The following is a 6,025-nucleotide window of genomic DNA, read 5'->3' as shown; positions in this document are numbered from 1 at the left end:
GTGTGGTGGCATATGCCTTTAAACCCAACACTGAGAAAGCAGGCACGGGCAGATCTCAGTGAGTTTGAGGCCAGTCTAGGCTCCAAAGTTAGATCTTGTCTAAAATAAACAAACAAATAAATAAAGATTTGGTAACTCTAGGAGTTTAAGGCCTGAACTTATAATTTTAAGTCTGCTAGGCCAGCACCTGACTATCTTGTTCCTCCCTAACCATAGAATTTAACTTTTAAACTTTTTTTCTTTTTCTTTTTCTTTCTTTTCTTTCTTTTTTTTTTTTTTTAGACAGGGTTTCTCTGTGTAGCCTTACCTGTCCTGGACTCACTTTGTAGACCAGGCAGGCCCACCTCTGCCTTCCAAGTGCTGGGATTAAAGGTGTATGCCACCATGCCTGGCAACTTTTTAAATTTAACATTATTTTTCATGTGTTTGGGTGTTTTTGTCTGCATGTATCTAATATGTACCATGTATGTGCCTGGTGCCTGCAGAGGTCAGAAGAGGATGTCAGATCCCCTGGAACTGAAGTTATAGCTGGCTGTGAGCTGCCATGTAGGCGCTGGGAATTGAACCCAGGTCCCCTGAACGAGCAGCTTGTGTTCTTAGATGCTGCACCATCTCTCCAGAGGATTTTTGAGACAGGATCTCACTATTTGTAGCCCAGGCTGGCCATGAACTTGTGACCCTCTTGCATCAGCCTCCCAAGTGGTAAGATTAGAGGATGAATTTCTGGGCTGGAGAGATGGCTCAGGGGTTAGGAGCACGGTCTGCTCTCCCAGAGGTCCTGAGTTCAATTCTCAGCAACCACATGGTGGCTCACAACCATCTAGAATGTGATCTGGTGCCCTCTTCTGGCCTGCATGATACATGCAGATAGAGCACTCATATATACATAAACTAAATAAATAAAGCCAGATGTGGTGGAGCACACCTTTAATCTTAGCCCTCAGGAGGCAGAGGCAGGAAGATTTCTGAGTTTGAGGCCAGCCTGGTCTACAAAGCAAGGCTGTTACACAGAGAAACCCTGGAGAGAGAGAGAGAGAGAGAGAGAGAGAGAGAGAGAGAGAGAGAGAGAGAGAGAGAGAGAAGATGAATTACAGTCCTTGCTGTCCTGGAACTCACTATGTAGACACCAGGCTGGCCTCAAATTCACAGAGATCCATGGGCTTGCCTCTACCTCCCAAGTGCCGGGGCTAAAAAAAGCGTGTGCCACCACGGCAGTTGGCATTAGATCTTAAAGAATAATAACAAGGAGGACATTTAAGAAATGAATAAAAATTAAATTTTCCTAACAAAGAGGTATGGAAGGGGCATTAATTAGCAAGCTAACACTACTTTTGCAGAGTTAGTAAGGAGGGCTAGAGGGAAAACATGGAACATGATTAGAGAAAGGAGGAGGAAGCAGGAAAAGAAAGGTAGGGAAGAGCAGGGGATCATGGGAACACTGATGCCCTGTGGCTGCTGCAATTTCCACAACCTTGGTGCCTCAAACCAGCGGAGCCAAGGGTAGTGGTGGCACATGCCTTTAATCCCAGCACTCGGGAGGCAGAGGCAGGCATATCTCTGTGAGTTCGAGGCCAGGCTGGTTTACAAAGGGAGTCCAGGACAGCCAAGGCCACACAGAGAAACCCTGTCTCAAGAAACCCCCGCGCCCCACACACACACACAGGAGAGATGGGGTGTAGCTCAGTGTCAGGACGTTTGCAAGGCATGGATGAGCACCAGGGATGGTATTCAGGCTGGGCGTGGTATTGCACGCCTTTAATCCCAGCACTCAGGAGGCACAGACAGGCAGATTCATTGTGAATTCGAGCCCAGCCTGGTCTACAAAGGGAGTCCAGGACAGCCAAGGCTACAAGGAAAAACCCAGTCCCGAAAAAACAAAGACATAGGGTGAGGCAGCACAAGCCTGTAATCACAGGACTCGGGGAGGCAGAGACAGGCAGATAGAGTTCGAGGCCAGCCTGGTCTACAAAGCAAGTCCAGGACAGCCATCCATGGCTACACACAGAAATCCTGTCTCCAAAAACCAAAACCAAAAACAAGGGGGCTGGAGAGATGGCTCAGTGGTTAAGAGCACTGGCTGCTCTTCCAGAGGTCCTGAGTTCAATTCCCAGCAATCACATGGTGGCTCACAACTATCTGTAATATGATCTGGTGCCCTCTTCTGGTGTGTGTGAAGACAGTGTACTCAAATACATAAAATAAGTAAATCTTAAACAAACAAACAAGCCAGGTGGTGGTGGTACATGCCTTTAATCCCAGCACTTGGGAGTCAGAAGCAGGTGGACTGCTGTGAGTTTGAGGCCAGCCTGGCCTACAAAGAGAGTCCAGCATAGTCAAGGCTACATAAAGAAACCCTGTCTCCAAAAACCAACAAACAAACAAAAGCAAAACAAAAAATCAAAAACCAAAGGCAAAACCAGAAAATAAATCTATAGCTAGACTTGGGCTTCCTGGCTTGGAATCTCCCAGTCTGTCACAGGGTATGTCCACTGATTAGTATCTTCTTTTTGTTTATTTGTTTGTTTTTCTCTGTGTAGCCTTGGCTGTCCTGGAATTGCTTTGCAGACCAGGCTGGCCTTGAATTTACAGAGATCAGCCTGCCTCTGCCTCTGCCTGCTGGGATTACAGGCATGAGCTACCACACCCCACTGATTCGTATCTTCTTGAATATCTGTTTCTCCAACTCAAACATGCACATTTAAAATGTCCTATTGCAATAAATAAATAAATAAATCATCTTACTGCAAGGAGCTTCATATTGTTGATGCTACTGTAAGCTGTTCCTTTTCATTGGCTTATTTTCCTGACTTCTGCCAGTACTTAGCAACATAGACATGGCGGTAGAGAGATGGCTCAGTGGGTAAGAGCACTGGCTTCAGCCAGGCGCAGTGGTCCATGCCTGTGAGTAATTCCAGCACTCGGGCGGCAGAAGCAGGCAGATCCCTGTAAGTTTGAGGCCAGGTGTTAAAGACTGTGCAGCCATGCCTAGCTTGACTTCTTTTCTACTTTGTAGCACCTGTCAGGAAACTGACAAAATAATACATAGAAGGGTGAGCCTGGCATTAGCCTCTGTTCTCCCATGCTGCTTGTGCAAATGAATGTCACACACACACACACACACACATTTCTGACCTGTCCACTAAAAACTGGACTATTCAGACCCGGCGTGGTGGCGCACATCTTTAACCCAAGCACTTGCGGGGCAGAAACAGACGGATCACTGTGAGTTTGAGGCCAGCCTGGTCTACAAAGCAAGATCAGGACAGCCAAGGCTACACAGAGAAACCCTGTCTTGGAAACAAGCAAACAAACAAAAAACTGGACTATTCCTTCAGCAGCTGCCTGCTTTCTAAGGCCGTGTATTCTACACATATCACTGAGCTGGTCTATACCTGTCTATTTCCAGCCTGACAGTAGTTTCTGAGGGTGGGGGGGGGGTGAGGGGGGGGGAGCCTTAACTAAGAATATGTAAATCTCCTGTGGGAAGCGGAGGCAGGAAAGGGCACTGAGGAATAGTCATTCCCAAGACAGAGGGAGAGTTGAGATGGACACTGTCTGAAGGAAATATGCCTAACCGCAGAGTACAAAACTGTTAAGAGATGGTGAGCATCCCATCACTGGAACCGTGGAACTGAGCTGGAAGGCGGGAGAGATGGCTCAGAGGTTAAGAGGACTGGCTGCTCTTCCAAAGGTCCTGAGTTCAAAGGCCAGCAGCCACATGGTGTCCCACAACCATCTATAATGAGATCTGGCATCCGCTTCCGGTGTGCAGGCACGCATACAGGCAGAGCACTGTCTACATAATCAATAAATCTAAAAAACATAAATGAAACAACTGAGGTGGATCCCCATTCTAAGGATCTCATACAAGACTGTCATCTGCAGCTTTTCATGGAGTGTGGACCTTACCCTGTTTCTCATCCCTTTCAAACCTGGAGGGTTTGTTTGTTTGTTTTGTTTTGAATTAAGTTTGTCTGCATACTCTTTTTGAGCCTACCTGAAAGGCAAAGGTTGGTCCTTTGTATGTTAATGATATTGATAAACACATATCAAGACTGAGTTTTATTTTATCTGATTTTTTGATTTTTTTCAAGACAGGGTTTTTCTGTGTAGCCTTGGCTGGCCTGGACTCACTTTGTAGACCAGGCTGGCTCGAACTCAAATTGATCCACCTATCTCTGCCTCCTGAGTGCTGGGATTAAAGGTGTTCACCACCACTGCCTGGCCATAACTTAAGACTGAGTTTTAAAAATAAGAGAATAAAGGCACATTAAGATTCTTTTCCTCTAAAAATATTTCTTAGGCACTCAAGAGGCAGAGGCAGGTGGATCGCTCCAAGTTCCAGGTCAGCCTGGTCTACAAAGCGAGTCCAGGACAGCCAAGGCTACACAGAGAAACCCTGTCTCCAAAAAACAAAATAAAACAACAACAACATTTCTTAGAAAGGATCTAGAGGGAATTGGGGGGAGGGGAACCATAATGAAAATGTATTGTATGAAAAAAATAATTATTTTCGAAATGAAACTTCCAGAAAATATGTGTACCCTTCCAATCATAGAATAAAAGCAACTATGTTGTTTTTCATTCTCAGTGTCCTAAAGTTTGCAGAGCTTTTTGAGGTTTCTAAGCTTATAGAGCGCAAGTCTATGCAATCTTTTTAAATAACAAAAATAATAACCCAGGTGTTCAGAGATTTGAACTCCGGAAGAAGGGAGAGAGGCAGATATACAGTCTTCATCAATAGAACTAACTGATGGTTCTTGAATAAAATAAGGAGTTTTGAATGAAATTTTGGAGATTCTTAAAGATGGAGGATAATTTTGTGGCTTCGTGGTTTTATTTTTATTCTTTCATTCACCACGCTCCTTCTTTCTAGCAAGTCTCCAATTTGTTGGCAGATAAAAATACATCTGCAGAGTTGCCCAGAAGCTGCGCCATCAACTCCGTAGCCAAGAAGCCTTGTTTTCTTGTGCCGCTTTAGACATATCACCCTCCTCTAGTTCACCAGGATCAAAGTCCTTTTCGTTCTTAGAAGAGTTTTCTGGGAGGAAACCTGGAATTCACAATTGATTCCCCATGGGGTCAATCCCTACGGGCGGACGGATCTGAGGTCCTGGTGCCTGCGCCTTGTTCCCCTCCATAGCTTCGCCGGAGCTGCGCCCCCTCTCTGTGCGCCCTGAGAAAACGCAAGCCAAGCCCAGAAATCCGTTACTAGGCTGCTGTATCCCTAAAGGCCACTCCAAGGAGGAAGAAGATAGGGGCAGCCTCTGTGTCGATTCACTCGGCCGTGTGGGCCAGGAACGCAACTGGTCGTGTTGTGGGCAGGTGAGGCCGGCGGTTCGGTGAACCGCAGACGCCTGAGCACCCCTGGCCAGACGCGCCCGGCAACCTCCAGCCGCCGACACTTGGCTGCTCACTCCCTGAAGCCAGGTGCCCAGGGCAATAGTCGTGCGGGTTGTTGCACATCAGGGCCGTGGTATATGGGCATCAAAGCCCCCAAAGTGAGCAAGCCACCCCTAGAAATTTAGTATCTTTTACCAGCACCCTCCCGGAAGGAAAGAAGGTAAACGGAAAAACAAAATAAAACAAAACAACAACAAAACCTTCAAAGCTTTTCTTGTAGTCTTCGCTGGCGGAGGAGGGGAGAGGTATCAATTTTCAACCTCTGGCTTCCTGGATGGATCCTTTCCTGCCTCCGAATCTGAGGGTCCAAGTGGTTAGGAAAGATAATAATGGGGCTGAGGACAAGACACTCGCTGCTTGTCCTGCGTTCACAGGACGTGCAGTTGGCTTTTGTCTTGATTGTGCGTTTATCTTGGGTGAAATGACTCCAGGGGTGCAAGGTTTCCGGGTGGATGCTGCCTTATTTTCTTAGATTGAGTGGCACAGAGCAGAAAAGCGGCGTGCTCCAAAGACGAGGGAGTTTTAGACTTGTTATTGAGGGGTGTTCTAGATGCTATGGAAAACCCCGCTCCCTTTACCTGACAAGCGTCCCAAGGACCCTCCCACATCCGACCACCTAGAT

This window comes from Acomys russatus, chromosome 4, assembly GCF_903995435.1.
Source record: "Acomys russatus chromosome 4, mAcoRus1.1, whole genome shotgun sequence".
NCBI classification, from domain to species: domain Eukaryota; kingdom Metazoa; phylum Chordata; class Mammalia; order Rodentia; family Muridae; genus Acomys; species Acomys russatus.
This window is presented reverse-complemented; position numbering follows the sequence as displayed.